Source organism: Epinephelus lanceolatus, chromosome 11 (assembly GCF_041903045.1).
Source record: "Epinephelus lanceolatus isolate andai-2023 chromosome 11, ASM4190304v1, whole genome shotgun sequence".
NCBI lineage: Eukaryota > Metazoa > Chordata > Actinopteri > Perciformes > Serranidae > Epinephelus > Epinephelus lanceolatus.
In genome coordinates this window covers 29,709,535-29,730,337 of record NC_135744.1, presented here as the reverse complement: position 1 = coordinate 29,730,337, position 20,803 = coordinate 29,709,535, and the positions used below count along the sequence as shown (strand labels likewise).

Sequence of the window (20,803 nt, the reverse complement as noted above, 5' to 3'; positions counted from 1 at the left end):
CACATACTACAATACACATACCACAACACATCACAGCATATCCCATAATACATCTACTACAACAGACATACCACTATGCACATACCAAAGTACACATACCACAATACACCAATACACTTACAGCAATACCCCTTAAAAGTTTGAGCACATTTAGTCGGTACAGCTCTGGTTTGCTTTTTCATTTAATTTCACTAAAACAGCCTTTTTAAATGTGAAAATGTTAACAATAGTTGTTCTGAGACCAATAACAGTATCGGAAAAATTTCTGATCGAGGCTGGGTCTACACAGGGGTAAGAGGGGGCAATGCCCCCTTAAACAAATGTCTTGCCCCCTCAAATCAAATCCGCCAAAAAAGGCACAAAACAGAAAAGTTTTCTCATCTATCTCCACTCCACTCCGTGCTGTGTGCCGGCTACGTGTGATGGTGTGTGATCTACTGTCTGCAGTCGGCAGAGACCCTCCCCCCAATAAACACCCAATCACTGTTTAGTATGCAAATGAGCCAAGATGCATCGGCGTCAGGTTTCTCAGTCTCAGTGAGGCAGAATGCAGCAGTAAAGTGAAGCTCCGTTAAACTCATTGTAGCGTTTCGTGTCGTGAGATACTTAATATATAGTTAACAAAAAAAAACAAAAAAAAAACAAAAGTAGGCTAAATATAGCAGAGTGAGCATAGAGTGTGAGCCTGTCAGTGCGAACATTTCTTCAATCACACAAGCACAGCGAGAGATGAGTGCCTGCTGCATGTCACATACTGAGGACAAATGCCCTGTGTGGGCCAGACCCCTACGTAAAGCCCCGCCCAGCCTCTAGTTCTGCATGCTGTTTTTTGATAATCACAGTGATTTTTACAAAGCTTTTATTAACTTTTCACTCCTGCAGCTTTCAGCAGCTCAAAGGAGAGTGGAGTGAAGATAAATCTGTTAAATTGCTAACAAACAAAAAACAACAAAAAAAAGACAAAAAAACAAAACAAAACAAAACAAAAAAATATAAAATGTTCTGCTCTAGCCTATATCTGTTGTGTTTGTTAGTTTGAGAAGTTTTTTTAAGACTAGCTTTGACAAATACTGGCTATAGTGAGGTTATTGTAATTATTAGGTTCAAATTTATTTCATATGTCTAGATGCCTAATGGCCATCCAATAACATAAATATTGGTTGTGCCTGGATAAAGGATATTTTTATTTTATTTTTTCTTTATTTTATTTTTCAGTTTTTCTCCCTGAGGGATTGCCACCTTATTGTGGTCTGGGGGTTTGCGTGCCTCAGTGACCCTAAGAGCAATACCAGCAGGAGCTTAGTCTTCAGGTGGGACACCCAAGTTGGACTGGTCTTAGGGTAGAGGCCTGACAAAGTGCAATCCATTTCTTTAGGTTGGAGGTTGGACACACAGCTAACAACAACCCAGTTCCATGTAAAAAACACTGTTATCAACAACAAAACAAGCGGCGAGCACATTTGAAACCACAGTGACACCCTCTATAGGGCACTCACACAGCGTACCCACATCCTGCAAGTGAGTGAGTGAGTGACCTTTATTTGTCAGCTCTACATATGGCAAAAATGTGCTGGAGCATGATGCCCCCTTCACATTTATAACTGCCCCCTCATTATATGCCTGCCTAGAACCGGGCTTGTTTCTGATACTCTACCTCTAAAATGATGGATCGGGTGTCAACGAGTACACGCATCTGCACACTGATCTGATACCATGTCATTTATTAATAAACATAAAAGCAGTTTCACACTCAGGTGAAGTTGGTGCAGTTGTCATGTTAATCAGTTCCTCTTTGCCGCTCTAAAAAGGTAGCCTACACAGTCAAGTTGCTCTGTGCATCCCCTGGCAACTATTGTTTTAGAGCAGCCAAGAAATAATTGATCTTCTGGAAAAAACGTTACACACATTAGCAAAATGTCAGATTAAATAATAGTTTTATGGCATTCATTCTCTGTATGCTTTTGTTCATGTTTTGAGTCATACCATTCAACAATGATGGCAGTCATTTCACATACATACAGGGTTAATAGTATACAGCTGTTTATTTCTTTAATGCCATCGTCTCAGATCTGTACTCAGCATTGGCTGATACAAGTCCAGGTATCAGAATCAGTATTTCGAAGGTAAAAAAAAAAAAAAAAAGGTATTGGAACATCATTTGTTAACAATGGTTAACCCAGCTGACCTTTCAATAAGCCCTGCCCCTTTGTGATGGTGGAGCCCACACTGTAACTAACTGCACTCCCTGAAGAAATATCATATTTTTGGACAAATGAAACAGTGATTCCAGAGAGAAGCAGACAGAGGGGTCTACAGTCTGTGTTTGAAGGACATATCCAGGATGTCAAACTGACTCAGCAGCAACAACAGGTTAAAATAGTTAGAAGCTAAAGCTGAACTATAGGCTACAGATCACAGTGTAAAAGTGAACCACCACATCACTGCTGATCACCACAGAAGACAATGAATATAAAGGGAAACTTTGCTGATATTGAACCAGCTGTGTGGCATCGCAGTGTGTGCAGATGAACAGTGTTTGGCTTTGCCCCCATGCTGCTGCCAGCACTGGTTGAATATCAGCAAAGTTTCCCTGCTTCCCTTCACTGGTTCCTGTACAGCAGGGTCGGTCTTTGTTTCACTGTTATAATCATTAAAAAGCAAAAGCAGCATGTGTATACATTCAGTAGGCTATATCTTCAGTAGCTAGCTAGCTAACCCAGGGTCTCTGCAGGTTTCAACAAGTCAAATTTAAGACTTTTTAAGACTTTTCTAAGACCATAATGAATACAATTTAAGACCCATTTCACATCGATAAATTCTGACCGGGAAGCACAGGTAGCCTACTTCAGTTTCGCTTTGTAGTTACGTTATAGCGTCCTCAAAAATCGAAACATTTAAAAGCGAGACTGAAGTTTATGCATGTTTTAAATAAAAGTAACGTCAATAGATTTTTAAGACCTTTCAAAATCGTATTTAAACCCTTTTATGAGATTTTATGAGAATTTTAGACATTTTAAGGCCTTAAATTCAAATTATTGGATTTAAGACTTTTTTAGACTTTTTAAGACCCCGCGGATACCCTGTAACCCTACACTTTTCAGGGTTTGATTTTGGTTTTGGAACAGTATATCTTTTTCCAACCTCTCCAGGTAACGGGTATCATTAATACAGGACATGCCATTAGCTCCAAATCCACAAAACCAGCCTGAAAAAAAAAAAAAAAAAAAAAAAAAAAGGAAATCTAAAATGATTGCATGAAACTCAATGGAGCACAGCTGTGTTACTGTCGGACCCTGGTCTGAGCCGGCCTGATGCTACAATATGTTCCTCTCCCCTCCTTATACAGCAGCACAGAGCATCATGCCAGTATCCAACTTTTCCCTCACAGCAGCTTCCAATTGACGTTTTCGTTCAAAGAGCAGCAAAAATACATAAATATATTTGCACTTTATTATCTGAATAGCAGGGATAATAAAGATTTGTCACTGCTGTTGCTGTATTGTTATTTACTTATTATTGATTTACACTGAGTCCTGTGTGTACAGCCTTAGAAAGCACTCCATGTAAATCATGGTTCCATGTCTGCCTCTATGAGTTAAAAATGTCAATGCATGCAGCCGTGAGAGTAGATTACATTTCTGGAAATTTCTCCCAGTTGACCTTTACATAAAGGAGGACATTCTTCCCTGATAAAAACTGATGTTAAAAAACGGCTGCTGTTTTCCGTTGGGATATATGTGCAGTGAACATATATATACTGTACACGTGACATTTATTAACATCTGTGCAACATTTGATCTCACCCACTCATTAAGCTATTTAATGAGTGTGCATGACCTCAGAATAGCAAGCGTGCACTCTAGTATACACTGAACATACAGCGAAGACATATGTCTTATGTGGTCAAACTGTCAAACGGTATCTGTTCTCTCCTCCTGACACACTCATCCTGTCGGACATATTGTGATGACTTTGCAAAACTATCCTTCACTTCTCTCACATCCTTCCCTATTCTTTTTCATCTCCTGGGGTGGCCACTGAATATAAGGAAAAATTATTCTTCCTCAGACAATGAGCCCATACTTGTCTCCATGGTTACCAGGTGCGCTACAGATAATGTCAATGGCTGGCTGGTGTCTAATCTCTGAACCGTCTTAATTGTGACATCCTTCATTTTTTGTCTGTGTCTGTCTGCTCCCATCCACGTACAGTACGGTACACAGGGTGCAGTGGTATGGGTGCTCACTGAGGTAAGTTATGGCAGACATTGCAGTATCGATCAGGTCTGACCTGTGGTGTAGCCACGCATATTGGTTGTATGATGACTTATTACTTTGCAGAGATGGAGCCTCATGGAGGGAGTCTGTCCATAAAAAGGATTAAGGATGGTAAATGAGCTCTGTTCACAATCTATACTGCCCCCTGCCTCTCTATTATCTGCATTATCTACTGCAATATCCATTAACCTCTACCCCAACCCTTACGCCCACACACGGACACACAGACACACACCCACTGCCTGATTTGTGGTTTTCTCCAGATGTTGTTAGTCTTCCCACAGGGCACACGACATACAGAAGCACATTATATCAGAGTTCTCATCATGTTTGCACTGTCAGAGCTTTTTGTGTTTTGACAAAAGGACAAACACTGAACTGAAAGACAAAAAAGTGTTTAGACAGAAATATGTTGAGCAGACAGGAGGAGAGGCACGAACATGCAGAATAGTGAATTTGAATAAACTGTTAATAGCCTCAAAAAGACAACCTATTGAAACATTAGCATAACTGAATATTAACAAAGCAAGTGTGATCGGAAAACAAGCCGCGGCCTCAAGCGTCGTATGCCACCACTGTGCTGAATATGCAGCTGAAGACTAACTCCTGATCAACACGTAGACAGACAGGTAGCTTGAAAGACCGGTGCGTAAGACAGCAGCCTGACAATCGGAAACTTGCAAATAATGTGACTGAATAGCTGTAACACCAGTACAAGAATGGCTCTTTCATCTCTACGAACACAACGTTGTGACTTATTGTTCCAGACCTGACAGCTAAAATTAGATCACAGCAATTTCCCATTGAGAATAAAACACCTCTTCTCTTTACTGCATGATAAAGTTAATAACCTAATATAATATTGATTTACGGTAACATGTTTAGCACAGCCTGCCTGCATGTCACTACTAAAGCAAAACAGGAGGAATTTGTCATCATTAGGGCCACATTATTGTAATAATTGACTGTAGCTTTCAACAATTGACTTTGTTACTGTAATAAGCCAGCGAGGGAGACCAGAGGGCTGAGGTTTGGAGAATCATCTAATAAGGATAATTGCAGCTATTGTACAAAAGTTATGAAGGGAAATGCTCCTTTTATTTCAGATAAATGACCACTTGGACCCATTTGAAATCTGTTTAAGGAGCATGTTGCTATTGGAGTAGATGTTACAATGCATAATACCCAACAGATAGAAACTGGTGAGACTGTATTTCCATAGATTCTATGGGCTCTATTCTTGTGCATAATTGGAGAGAAACACTGCATGGGATTTGGCACTGTCATGGCAGAAGTGGGATTAGGAGGAATACATTCTCAGCTGTCTGAGGACTTTGCATCATGACCAGCAAATTGCCCATTTTCCTTCGCTAAGGTGCATTTGCAGGGAAAGATCCTGCCACTAAAGCTTCTCCCAAGATGAAACTGATATCCTTGTGCTGGATGAGCAGAAACACTGCGAGCTAATATACAGCATCTAAAATTAAATTGGTTTAGGGGGAGATAGGCTAACACATTTGTTGACTGAGTTACTCTGCTCCTAGGAGATCAGTTGCCCAGAGTAAGAAATGGTTTATATTAGAGCCAAACAGAGGCTGTGCTGGACCACAGTGACAGCTTTGCTACAGGATTAGTATGTTTGCCATAATTCTCTAACAATTTACTATGGTCACTTCATGCAGTATAAACATGGTGCAGTTCAAAAGTTGATATCCATGGTTACATGCTACAACCATGAAAATGGCGCAGGTGTTTGTGGTGAAAGCCTTGATGAGCAACTGGGCATTGCAAGCACAAATCGTAGACTGTCAACAAAACTGTGTGTACATCCAACCTAATTGCCACGTTGGTAGTGCAAAATGCTGCCATTCACCATGTGCTGTGCTAAAACTAATGCCCAATTGTCTCTGAAAGATCACGTTGTCCACCGGGGGCCAAAGCCGTTTGAAATCCCACTACCTCGCTGTGTATGTGTGTGTCTGCACAACTGTGCGAGCGTGTGCCAGTGTGTGAGACATGCACATCCTGAGTCAGACCTCCATCATTTCAGCATAGCGCCTGCAGTTTCCTAGGCCAGTCATCCATTAAGCCTCTGATTGCTGAAGGAGGCCCTGGGTACACTCTGTGCTGACACCCTGGTGCCAAAAACAGCAGGCGGATCTCCACCAGCTTCACAGCCTGAGCTGCTTTTCATTCTCTCGCCACCTCCGTCTTAAATATATGCTTAAGTTTTAGCATGAGTATCCTATCGGCCTTTCCAAGCAAAACTGACTGATCAGCAATTACTGGGACGAGCTGAACTAGAAGCATGACTGTTAATTGAGAGGGAACAGCTATTTAGAGGATCAGTATTGGAAATGTTTTGTGAACTACATTTCAACTTGAATCCTTCTCGGGTAAGTTTTTATGTGGTTTGGGATTAAAACAAACAGGAGCTGTAATTTATCTGCTAAATACACTTAAAATAGAGCAATAACGTAGAGGCACATTTCCACTGCCTCATTAACAAAGTATACACACATCTCATCCTCTTGAGGTTGCATGAAACTACACTGAAGTAATTAAAGCCAGAATCTTTTATATTATGTGATGTTGCATTGCGAACTTAAAATCTTTGCTCCAACGGTATATACACAAGACATATGAAAGCTTGCACACCAATTACATCAGTGCTTTGCTCCTGCCACACTATTGTCCCACTGTCAGGACAGTAAGACCGACATTTATCTCCTGTTTTACATGGAAAAACTCCTCCTCTTCAACTGAATCATATCCCCAGCTTCCAGGGCCCTCCTCTGTGCACCCTCTTCAAATGAAATTCTGGGAAACAGCGAGATATTTCAAAACAGGACACATAACAGTGAAGACTGAGTCATCATCTTCCAGCAACTGCTGGAGGAATTGCCGGGAATGGATACCAATTTGTGATACTGAGATAGCATTTACATAACTCTCAATTCCATTTTTTGAAGCCCAGATCCTTCAAGAACCATTGGTTGCTTTACTGGAAGTCGTCCCTGAAGCAACTGAAAATAGAAATGACTCATTTCTTCTTTAGATTCTTCTTGTGGCAGCCATTAAGGGAATCACCATAAACCAACTGAGCACTTATGTTTACTCCAGAATATGGAAGAAATAACCCATAACGTGTGGCTGCAGAGGAAGAAATTCCTTTTCCAACCTTTTTTAAATGTATTTATCTGTCCTTTCTTTCTGTCTTTTTATCTTTTCTCATTTATGGACAGTGTGCATGGTAAATGTTTGACAAATTGTAAGTTAAAGCACCTTCCCTTCTGCACAAAAACACACTGACACCCACTACCATCTGGCCTTTGTATATAATGGCAAAAGTTATACTTGGCATTCACTCCTGGGACAAATGACTCTGCAGTAATTTCGGGTATTTATTAGCAGTGACGGAAACATGACAACCGGGTGGACATGCTAATTTTCTCCCCTTGTCTGGTGCTAAGCAAAGACAGGCTGCCACAAAATACCATCTCCCTCCAAACAGCACTCAAACATCTTTTCAAATTCAGGGGGCACTTAGTTTAAAAGACAGTCTGACTAAGAAATAGATACAAAAAAGAAGTGATCACCATAACATTTTCACTGGCCTCCATGCTGCTGTCTACTGTTTACTAACCTGTTTTCCAGCCTGTTTGTGACATTGCAAGTGACACACCAGGAAAAAAATAGAAAAATAAAAAATTAAGGCAGACTTGTCTACTGTATGCAGAATCATGTACACGGCTCTGGCAATGGTATCACAGTGTTGCTCATGTAAATGGGTTTTCCCACGTTTAAAAACCCTGCATACAGACGCTAATGTTAGTGGATAAAGGGGTCAAAAGGGCCCCAAAATCCTGAATAGTTACCATATAACAAGCAGCGTTGGAAAATGCAATTGGTTACAGTTTACTAGTTACCCAGTTAACAATTTATTAAGTAATGTTACTATTTTAATTACTTCAAAGTAGGCAAGGCAAGGCAGCTTTATTTGTATAGCACATATCATACACAAGGGCAATTCAAAGTGCTTTACAGAGCAGTAAAATATAAAACATAATAAAGGATACAGAAAAGAGTACAGAGAAAAAAGATATAAAAGGTAAAAATTACTAAATGATTTACAATTTTTTAAAAAAAATCGATATTAAAAATGGCAAAAGTGCAGACAAGAGGTGCAAAGTGATGATTTAAAGTTCAAAAATAAGGTTGCAGTCATTACAGTGTGGAGCAGGCAGTGTAAAAAAGGAATTTCAGCTTTGACTTAAAAGTGGACAGAGTCGGGGCTTGTCTGACATCTTCCAGGTCTGTGCTGCATGATAATAAAACTCTGCCTCACTATGTTTTGTTCTGACTCTTGGGACGGTGAGTAGGCCAGCCCCAGATGTCCTCAGGGTCCTAGAAGGTTCATATGTCACAAGCATGTCAGAGATAAGGTGCTGAGCCACAGAGTGATTTATACACAAGCAGCAAGATTTTGAAATCAGTTCTCTGAGTGACAGGTAACCAGTGTAGGGATTTTAGAACTGAAGTAATGTGGTCATATTTCCTAGTGTTTGTCAGGACCCTAACAGCAGCATTCTGAATAAGATGAAGTTGCGGAACAGCTTGTTTGAAAGTCATACAAACAGATCACTGCAGTGATCTAATCTACTGGAAATAAAGGTGTGGGTGAGCCTTTCAAGGTCTTGCTTTGACTTTATTCCTCTGAGTCTAGCAATGTTTTTTAAATGGAAGTAGGGAGACGGTGTTGCGGATTTGATGTAGCTGTGGAAATTGAATAACACCAAGGTTTCTTGCTTGTCTCTTAGTTGTAAGAGAGAGGGATTCAAGGTGAGAACTGACTTTATGTCGGTCTTTCCGTGTCAGCGAGTCATGTAACTTATCACATTTGATTACTTGATTTATTTTCTAACAAATGTTTTAAACTTTGCAACAAAGCTGAAAAGTCCTAAAAACGTAAGGGCACAAGGGTTTCACTCAAATATGTCCCAATCGCTTTGCTGACCTGTCTTGTCCGAGTCACCAAAAGGAGGCATTAATGCAATGTGCAACTAACAATGTGTAAAGAACAAACAGGACATGAAGACTTAACAGGCCAACAGCTGAATATGTTTCAGATTTTTTCTTTGCTCATTATACACCTGACATCATTCTGAAGTGTTAAATTGCCCTGAGCTGTTTCAAAGTGTTCCTTACAACCTGTTCTACATCTCTGCTAATGCTGTAGCTCTTATGGATCTATCTTTGGATGCACGCACCAGCTGTCTGCTTCAAATACTAACTGGATTCAATTTTGTCCAGCAGTGAAGTACAGCCATGAAACAGGTCATAGTTTGATCCACTTCAGGTGCTTTGTGTATTTTTTTTAACAATTCGCACCTCAGTGTTTTGATGTGCGCTTTGCACTATTGTGCTGCACACTTGACCCTGCCTTTCATCTCTGTTTCATCCTCTGTACGAGGTGGCACAGAGGAGCTCTGCTTTCACATGTCTCTAATTGTATCTGTTAAATCCAAATTCACCGTAGCAACACTTTCCATCACTTCCATTCACAATGCTGAATTTACAATAAAGCAAATAACCTGTCAGAGGACAAGGCATTAAGAGGAGTTGCCCCCTCCCTCAGGTGCATCCATCTACAGCATTAAAATCTGACAGGGCTCCAATTCAAGCCTTTCACACCTGAATATCAGTGGCTCTGCAACATGTTAACTGTCAAGTGTTACGTTTTATGACAACAGTTTGGTGCATGGTGCTCCACGAGAACCATTTCAACTCTAGATGTCAAAATCGATAAATGTGCAGTAAATTGCCTGTGCCACATTGGTGCAGAAACATATCACTCAGCCACATGCCATGACAGCACATATTGAAATTGAGGAGAACAGGAAATTATACACAGCAATGACAATACATAACAAACAGTAAGGTGCACACATCACATGTACAGCCAGCATTCAATGTCTTTGTACATTCAAGCACCGTGGCCATGTAAAAAGGCTGCAGCCAAAAGTAACAGGCGGCCGACTGAACAGAATGACATGCATGAAATTAATTATGAGAACATGGAAATAATTTCGTAAGCTAATGAGTGGTACAAAAGCATGTGCCTATATGATTGTGAGCGTGTGAATGTGAGATATTTGGATGTGTGAGACGGGACGTTGACCATCTGCAATGACTGGCTAGTGTTTGTATGGCAGAAGATGAAGAGATGTTAGTGCCAGACAGATTAGAGCTAAACACAGATACTTAGCCATAAGATGTCGTCACCAGTCCAACACCACAAAAACTGGACTGGGAATCCATCTGACAATGAGCACACGACTTGCACAGAACTTCTCTGTGCGCCTTTTATTTTATGCAGTGAGCTGACACACAATTAAAACACATTTCACAAACATTTTTTCCACATCTAGAAATCTAATTGGATAAATTGGAGATCCAACAATAAACAATTGATCCCCAAGACACTGTTTTGTCTGCATCCATTTTAACCCGTTTTAAAAAACCTGGATAAGACCTTATCCCACGTATGAGACACCCGAGTACGCTACCTGGAGTACTCAATAACCAGGATAAGGTATATACATACAACTGGTTTCTTTTTGAGTGCTGCTGACTACCTACACAGACGCGGCTTCAGGAAGGTGACATAACAGAAAGACAAACAATGGCAGCAGTGGCAACGTCTTACTTCTGGAGCGATGGCGATGAAGAAACAGTAATGAAAGAGGCTGCATATCTTCATCCACTGCTTCCCTGTCTTACTTAGTGGTAGTAACAGTGACAGTGACAGGCTGGCTGTGGTGTGGAGGACAGTGTTTTAAGGTAGATAGCTGTTTTCAGGAATAACGTTAGCTTAGTATGGAGTTTGGGGTGTGTGTGTGTGTGTGTGTGTGTGTGTGTGGTTAAGACAGAGAGAGTGATGGTGCATGAGCTCAGAGCAGACAGTTGTTGGCGATCAGAGCTAAGCTGTCAAGTGGTAGTAAATGTGACGTTACAGTATGTTGGTTTGTTTGTGTAAACATCTCCATCACGCCTGTGAAAACAGACCACAGTAATCAGTAACTGGGTTACTAACAATTATCATGTATATGGGGAATATGAATAACCTGATTTCTCTGTGCTCATATCAACACCATATCCCGATCATTACCGGGATAAGCCTCATTAACAGGTCACAAATGCACATTCGGCGTATACCTATCATCTGAATTTGCAGTTCTCTTTACTGCATCAATTATTTGACATCTTTGAAACCACTAGGATTTTCTTATTAAATGACACTGCAGACCTGTCCACTAACTGTATTGTATTGTACAGGGTAACTGTATTTATGCGAGTTACGTTGTTATTCCAATATGGACTAACAGTTCTCAGCCCTTCATGCATGACTTGTATGAGCTTGCATAATATCATGCATTAAATGTACGAGCTGCAATTTCATCATTTCAATCTGTTTTCTTGAAGTAACCAAACCAAATACTGAATGCACAACATCAGTGTTTAAATGGCCAGTGTTTAAACTAGGGCTGCCCTCGACTAAGAATTTTCCTTGTCGACCAGTAGTCGTCATTTAGAGCCATTAGTCGACTAGTCGCCCCAATGTTTACGATATTATTGTAATTGTTAAATCATATATTTTTGGCATCACAATGGTTTGAGTTTAAGGTCTGAGAAAGAAAAGTATAAGTAACAGAACCTTCATTAATATAGGCCTATATTTTATCTACAAGTGCACGTCACACACTGAGCGAGCTGCCTGTTAATGACGCTGTCTACAAACTAGTAATTGTGCTAAGTGGCTAATAGGCTTGTAGCTAATTTCCATGTTTCAGATGATATGTCATGTTTGGTAACTAGCCTGTGGAATAACCGCAGGTACCTGCCCTGGAAATTAGGGGCCGTACACATGCTGCGACTTTAACCACTTGGAAAACGCGAGGTCAAGGCGCTGGGTGCTACTGTGCCTTTCTTGTGCCAGTTTTCAGGAGCCTGGAGGCAGGTTGGATCTGAGGTTGCTAAGTAACCTTTAGAAGCATGGTATAGCCTATTTTATTGCCTATTTTCATCCGTATTTATCAGACCAAATATTTATGGAAGAAGACAAAGATATCTGTCGGCTGTGACTGGTTTGTAACGTGACTCCTGACTGCTGAGCGTGGCCTCTTCCTGTGTCTGTCCTTTCAAATTAAATTCCCACATGGTCCTGTCATATAGGTTCTGATTTATTTTGAAGAGGTGCAGCTCCCAATAGAGTTTCACATTTGTTTTTTTGTTGTTGTTTTTTATTGTAATTTTTTTTTATGCGACTAAGCGACCAATGAAATCTTGCCAACTAATGACCTTTCTGGTCGACTAACATCTGGTGGACTATTGGGGGCAGCCTTGGTTTAAATTATGCAAATTCTATGTATTTCCTGTCTCAGGATAATAATCCACACTGATATTTACTGTTTGTTATTTGCTTGTTTGTTTGTTTTCCGGCTGACTGCAAGCTTCCATTGCTGGACTCAAACTTTCATTCAAAACTTAAGAATTTTTTTCACAGCTGTTCACTAATGCTCCATCCATCAAGCAAATGCTTCATCTAAAATCAGTGTGGATGACTGAAATGTCCTGGCATCTGAAAAAAAGGGAGATTTATTAAGGAAGGTAAGTTGTTAATCAATCCATCTTCACTTTTAAATGCCACTGACGTCCTGCAGAGGAGACTGCCCTTTTCTTTCACTTCTATAGTCAGTTGTGTAATTAAAAGTCAATTTGCAAAGCATGCTTGGCAGGTTCAGTTCCATTTGTGACTGCGGCCAGGAAACCCTGCTCTTAGTTTTCACTGATTAGACGGAGCCGTCTTAAACAAAAAACTTAAAAAGCCCCCTGCAGCGTAACAAATGATACCCACTAAGCAGGTTAGTATTGATTTCACAAAGGCTATCCACTCTCTACTTAATCTGATGAGTCAGGTATGGATAAAAAAACGGTGCTGCAAACACTGCAACTCCTATTGATTTTAGTCATTTAACATAAATTGAATAATCATCTGCGTAGGCAGAATTCTGCAGCCCTTAGGCTTATGGACGCCTTTCAAAATGCAGAGAATAAAGTGAAACATTTTACAGCTTTGGCTTCAAAATACCTAAGTACCTTGTTAGAGATGCCACTCATGCACATGCCAGACTGATTGTTGTACAGTGTTTTCTGGCAGGAACACTGATTTTCCTTGTCTAAATATAGTTAGCTACGTCTGGCAATGTGTGAGTGATGGCAGAAGAAGGGGAATGAGCGGTAATCATAGGCGCTCTAATTAGTGCTTTAGGCCTCATCTTCTGTAGTGTAGGCAGCTGAGGCTCAAATAAATGCACTGCTCATGCTTGCACACAAACACAAACAAATACACATTATCTATGCACATACTTTTTAGGGAAAATCCATGAGGGGCAGACAGCTGCACTAAAGTCTAGAACTAGAGGAATTTAAAGTTTAAACGGTGGGTAATGATAATCATCAATTTGTGAGCTGCCACTGCTTCTCGAAACCTCTGAGAGTCATCCGCCACATATAGTGGTTTTATTTGTATTGATTCTGTGATTCTGTGCTTATGGTTAACCTTCGGAGAATTTTAAAGAGGACAAAGCCACAGGTAAAGCCACCTTAATGCCGTTAAGCTCAGCTGCGATGGGAGGCTGCTTCAGCTGTCAGCTGCGCATTCGATTCCAATCTTTGAGGAGGGACAAGGGTGACGGAAAGATGGTAAATGACAAATTGGATGCAGAATCGTGAAGATGAACGGAGACAGGAGAGGAGAGTGGTGCTAAATCTGGAAAGCCGTGGCAGCGCATCAGTGAGAAAACTTTTAAAAAGACACATAACAAAAGGGGGAGAGAAGCAGGAGAGGAGCTGGAGAGGGGAGGATGGTGTGGAATAAACCAAATTGAAAATATACATAGATTTCCCTTAAAGAATCATATTTTTCACATTGCAACCATGGAATGTTTGTGCAACTTGTGTTATATGATGAACATGTGTGTACAGTTTTATACAATATTACTCTATGGAAAGAAATGTCACACTGTCACACTGTATGGTGCAGTGTAAGTTTTTACAGTAGGGGAACAGTGTGTAAGATTTAGGGGGATTTAGGGGGATTTAGGGGGATTTAGGGGCATCTAGCTGCGAGGATTGCAGGTTGCAACCAGTTGAAACTTCTCCCTGTTAGAACTCCTTAATTTATCAGGAGGCTTATTTGCATTTTCTTTGATAATTTGTGTTCTCACCTATTTCTGATCCAGATGTTAAGGAGGTTTTACCATAAGCAAAATTATGTGCAAAGGTCTCCTCCTCTCCACAACAAACAGACCCACTGATTTAAACCGGTAAAAAAAAAAAAAAAACACTGAATAAAGCAGTTTCACCTTACAAATCAGTGTTTCTCAGACGCTGTCCGGCATGTCGGAGACGGGCCACTAAACAAGCACCTTCTAATATGTGCTCACCTTTTTTCCAGATATTTATAGTACAACTAAGGGTCAGTGTCTGCCCCCAGCAGGAAAAGGGACGGCCGGGAGGTGAGTTTACCGTCCTTCTCCTGATGATGTTGAGCAAATCTTAAAACTAGGAAGATGCTGCAGGGTCCGGAGTGAATATTTGTCAAATATCCAACTTAAAAGTACTGTGGTGCAGTGGCTGTAGCTGGCTTGACTGCAGTGTTTTGGACTGAACACTGGAACAAGAAACTGGAGCATGCGCAGTCTGCACACTCGCTATGTGTACAGAAAAATGGTCACAGAAAATGGGCTACAAGTGGACATCCACACAGGGTCCTTATGGACACTCGCAGACATGAGTAGATGACGACATTTAGGTCATGCAGACCAAGGAGACCTCCGCATATACGTGAACGCGGAACTAGGAATTGGCTCTTCCAAAGCAGTACTATGATAAAAAAAACAACAGTTTTTCTAGCGCTCTTGTCGCAAGGCGCTGCTGACTACTCTGGCTGATGTGAAAATGCGATGGCCCACTGTAGAAACATGGCAGTGTAACAAGGCAATCTCTGTCGATGAGGACCGGCTCACTTTGTAGATATAAACAGCTCATTCTGAGGTCACGCAAAACAACAATTCTAATTTTCAGGGGATTATACACTAAAGAAAACATACTTATTACATTCAATTTCTGCCAATATGTCCCCCTAAATACTACACACTGAACCTTTAACACTTTCTATCACACTGCGTAAAAACATACTAAGATAAGACTGAAATAGAGGCTGCTGCTAATTACCTGACTGAAGTGTTGATTCGTCACAGGACCACAAACACAAACACCACAACCTGTCCACATTTACACCACCCTTCTTGATACCTGACTGCTACCTTCTGTTTCCTGTCTCCTCTCCTTACACTTATCACCAGTTTACACTGCGCAAGAACCAAACTGCTCATCATCTGTTACCTCTTATGCTATTCCTGCACCTTTTCTGAATCGGTTGGGAGATCTTCCCTGCAACATCTGATCCATTCTGAATGAAGCATGTAATTAAAATGGATGCTTGTCTGCTCTTGGCTGTTGCCCTTTAATGTGCTCCTATCTTGACATCACACTGACAACCCTTTTACTCTCCTGCTACCTGAGCTCCAGTCCTGCTGGTGGAAATGATGCGCCGTTGACTGCAGATTATAAATATGCAATGTGCGTGAGAAGTCGGGGTCATGCTGATAGATAAGACACAGCTTTTTTACAGAGAGGAATTGTCAGCCATCGGGGGCGTACATTAGAGGACATTACTGATGTAAAATGGTGTTTGAACGAAAATGTGAAATAAATAAAAAAATGTTTTTGTCCCTGGCTGCTTTTCATTTCCTAAACCCACAGTGCATACACCTAACTAAATTATTCTGTCATGCATCATTAGATTTTGGTAACTGAGTGTGTGTGTGTGTGTGTTTTAATGATACACTGTATATTCTGCCTCTCACATGCAACTGTGATTCATTTTGTTTGGGCTCAGTGTACCACCAGGATAATGACTTGTCTCCCGAAGAGCATTTGGGGAATGCATTAACAGCATGAAGTACATGGATCTATCAGGCTGTGCAGCAGTGTGGTATATCTGGGAGTTATTCACTGGATACAGACAACATGCCATGTAACTGTGTCATCGGAAAAGCTGCTTTGGTGCTTTGCTTGTCATGCCCTCTCGGTGTTAACACAGCCCAGGCAACTTATTCTTCAGCTCAAATTTAATTATAACTCAGTATGCTGGGGATTATGTAAAGTAAACATGAGAAGAGTGACACAGGGGGGTTTGTCTCCTGAGGTCTCTTTGCAATAGTTTTCACACATGATTATTCATCCATGTTTGAAAATAAATTAAGTGCCAACCTTCTACCTCTATGGCAGTGCTCCCTGTGGCCGTGGACCGTGGGCCCTCTCAGTGTGGACGGCCCCCAGAGGTGGCTTTTTCCTTGGCTCGGGTCTCGGTGCTCAGCCATGTCTCTTTAGTGATAGCTAGTGTGTGTGTGTGTGTGTGTGTGTGTGTGTGTGTGTGTGTGTGTGTGTGTGTGTGTGTGTGTGTGTGCGCGCGCGCGCGAGCGAATGTGTATATTTATGTATCTCTATGTGGGGTGGGAGGGTTGGGTTTTCTCTTTTCTTTTTGTTTTCTGTTTTGGATCTTTGTGGTTTTTAACCTCTGTGAGGCACTTTGTGTTACTGTCGTATGAAAAGTGCCATATAAATAAAGTTGATTTGATTTGATTTGAACAGGTGAAAACAAACTTGCGACCAAATTAATAGGTGTGAACTTAACATATTGAAAAAAAGCGATCAATTTGAGATCTAACTAATTGAAATTTCCCAAAGGTTTATCCAAGATGGAGGCATTTTTGACAGGTTATTGCATGTGAAGGACGCCGGGTTTAAATATCTCCATCTGGGTGGTACTCCAAAGTTAGTGCGCCTCATTCTCGGAACCCATCAGCTGTATTCGGCGTCTGACTTCTGGCAGACGGCGATACAGTCTCTGGGAGCAGACCCCCGATTTTTTTGGCATTCCGGTTTGATTTGGGCGGAGGAGGCGAATTTCCGTTTCTGACTTCCGTTTATATATAAGTAAATATGCTGAACCATTGTGATGGATTCAGAGTTTGCAGTGACGCCAATTATGTTCCGCCTCGTTAGTTCACCGCACGGACCGTTTAACCTGGCAACAACTGCAGCCGACTCAAACATGATTGGTCAATATCACGCCAACTACAAACAACCTAAAACCGGAAACTAGGGCTCTTCCGCTCTTCTTCTGGAGGCAAGATCTCCGGGGTTTGCCTACAGACTCTACATTCACTGAATGCAGAGTCTGTATAATAGAGACTAAGTGCGCCTTAACCCTGGATAGTACTCCTATCTGGGCGATGCTTAAAAGACAGCGCACCTCTAACCGCGGTAGCGCGCCGGGTCCTTCACACAATCAGGTCAGTGATAGTGTCAAGTAAGAGGGCCCTCCTCTGCCACTCTCCCCCTCCCATAGCTGGTACTCGATAATCTCAGGGCTCAAACCTCGCCTTCAGGTCAGGAACGAGACCAGTGAGCAGAGAATATCTTGTGTTTTGCAAAAATTAAAGAAGTATTTCTGTTATTAACACAGTGAATTTGAGTTTAAGCCCACGTAGGGGCCTACGGCGGCAACCAGACACCAGACAGAGAATCTAGTCGAATTGACTAGAGTGACTAGTGAGTGCTGTGGCTACGGATTAAAGACCACGCCATCACCAGGGGTTAGTTCTCAGTTACGCTCCTGAGAACGGCCTGTTTTAAAGTCATGTCTGTCAGAAATAAAAGAAGCTACCTTGCTTCACAGATGTCAGTTTTGGATAATTTTGCCCAACACCCATTAACTGGCAACTAATCACTTAATTTTTAAGAAAAAAAAAAACAATTTGATGAGCAATTTACTGAAATTTTAAATGTTTTGTGAGGAGAATGTCTTGCCTTTTATTTCATTTTCTGTTGTATTGCGAAAAAACAGTCGGCATTGTGTTGACATGCAAAAACATTGTGCCCACTGCCCAGACTCCGATCTCCATTGGTTAGCTACTGTAGCTTTGGCTGCTCTGCACTGCGCCCAGGGTAGGAGCTAGGCGGTGCAGCTCATTCGATAACCACTGGTAATGCCATCACAGTGTCGGGACCAATTGACGCTTTACTAATTAATGGTTAATCGCTGACATCCCTAAAATTAATGATCATTTTAGCCTTTGCCAAACATGCCCACACAATGCTAATTCAGTCTATCACCACCAGGGAAAGCTCTCTTGTATTTTGCAGTGTCCCAGCGTTGTGGTGTATGTAGTGACTTTCCTGCACTAGTGCACCAGCAGTGACTTGTTCTACATTAACCAGCCAGAGATGAAGGGGGCAGGAAGGACGGACAGGCCATAGTGGCAGAGCAGCAGTAATGAATAGGGTTGAAACTGTAGTTGAAAATTGTAATAAGTGTCCAAGAAAAGTTTGTGAGGTGGATGCAACAGATAAAAAATAAAAAAATCCACACCCCAACTTTAAATGAATACAGCACATAACTAACAACACTAAAATTATGTCAAACAATACCCAAACAAAGAATTAATACACCTGACCAAGAATTTGTTGCCAATTTTCAGTACTGACAGTTTCAGATTCTCTGCTATGTAGGGCTGGGTATCATTTAAGAGACTGCAATACCAGTACTAATTTACCAATATACCAATATACAGGAGATTTTTTTATGGTGTATGCTTTTCATTTCCTCTGGACTATTATTGCAAAGCTATAGCTTTGATTCAAGACAAATTTCCCTACAGGGACAATAAAGTATATTGTATTGTATCGTAATACTGATGCCGATACTGATACCAATAAAATACCTCATTTGATAATTTTTTATTTTCTACTTCACTCAAAACTCATCATTAGAGTGGAAGCATTTAGTTGCATAAATGCCACCCGACACCAGAGGTTGTGTGGTACAGCCATACTTTTGAACATTTTAGTGGCATCTTAGTCTGAGTGGGCGGAAGTTCGCTGCAGAGATCAGCCTCTCATTGGGCAGAACGAGCCACCCGCTGAAGTCCCGCCCTTCCACCTCCGGTTGTGTAGCAGTTTTCAACCATTTTCAACACGTCCTTTACTAACTTTTGTGGTGTTTGATCTTGCAGGGATGTAGCCATTTTTCTGCCATGGTTCGCATCCTGTAGGCGATATTTTTGTGGGCATGTTACACCAAAACCTGTTTCCCCCTGGCAATATTTTTGCAAGCGCACCGTTGCTGTGGCACCGCCCAGAACGATTGTGATTGGTTGAAAGAAATACAAGCAGCCAGGGAGTTTTTATCTCCAATCATAAAGTGAGAGTCGGCCCAGCCAGACCTTTCTTTTCTTGAGAAAGGTCTGGTGAGCGAGACTAGTGGCATCTTAATACACTGAGCTGCCAACTGCGTCAAATACACTTCGCTCAACTTCACTACACCATGGACTGTGTGGATTCTAGTTAATGCAGTTCACATTAAATCAAAGAACACTTGCGGTAATTAGCTGCCAGCAAAATCATACAAATAGTCATTTTTTTCATAGATCTGGATACAAAAAGGATTAAATGCAGGTATCATTTGATTGAAGAGGTTTCGATACTACTACTATACTATGACCACCAATATCCAGCCCTACAGCTACACACAAGTCAGTCACTAGTTATTCAGTCTCAGCTCAACACAGAACTTGATTTAGAGACTCAGCGGAGCAACAACTCAAAGTGGTGTCTACTTGACAGCTTCAGAGGATTAGATTTTCTTAGTGATAAGTCAATGAGCTAATTCAAATGCATAAAAAAGAAATGTCCACTGGCATTATGACAACAATGAGAAGATAATCAGATATGGCAGTGTGAGCCTATCAGACAGCAGAGTAACAGTGTGTGCTCAAGTGTTTCAGATGTACTGAAAGCTTTTCATTGACAGAAACTGACATCTGTGGCAAATCTGTTACATTCTTGTCATTATGAAAAATTATTTGCGGAGACACTTTAGAGAGTTGTCAGCTGAATGACACAGACCAAGTCAGCAAGAGGAACAGATTTCAAAAGCATGAACTCCGAGTATAATATCTGCTCATGGATCTGTATTGACTTGAGCCATGTCTTTTGTAACAGGAAGGATATTTTAGTGACATTTTTAATCACATTGTTTAATGCATATTAATGCCCCTTGCAACAGAATAACCCTGAGAGTATAACAGACCTTTTGTAAGCTCTCCTCAAAGGTTAATTAACAGAGATCACATTATTATTTGGGTTATACTTTATTATTACTTGGGATTCACTGCAATTGTGCAATATGAGTAACTTGCAGAATATCACACACACACACACACACACACACACACACACACACACAGAACATTTCAAGGTTGCGTAATAAAAGGCAAGAAATAATTAGCTATAGTAAGAGATTGCCATATTTCCTCATAATAGACAAATGTGCA

At 41.1% G+C, this 20,803-nt stretch overlaps 1 protein-coding gene across 1 annotated transcript in view; it reads right to left on the bottom strand.

Moving 5' to 3' along the window:
- The window catches only part of trpc4a (transient receptor potential cation channel, subfamily C, member 4a), a 104,249-nt gene that overhangs the window by 81,125 nt on the left and 2,321 nt on the right, over positions 1–20,803 (bottom strand). The window lies entirely within an intron of this gene.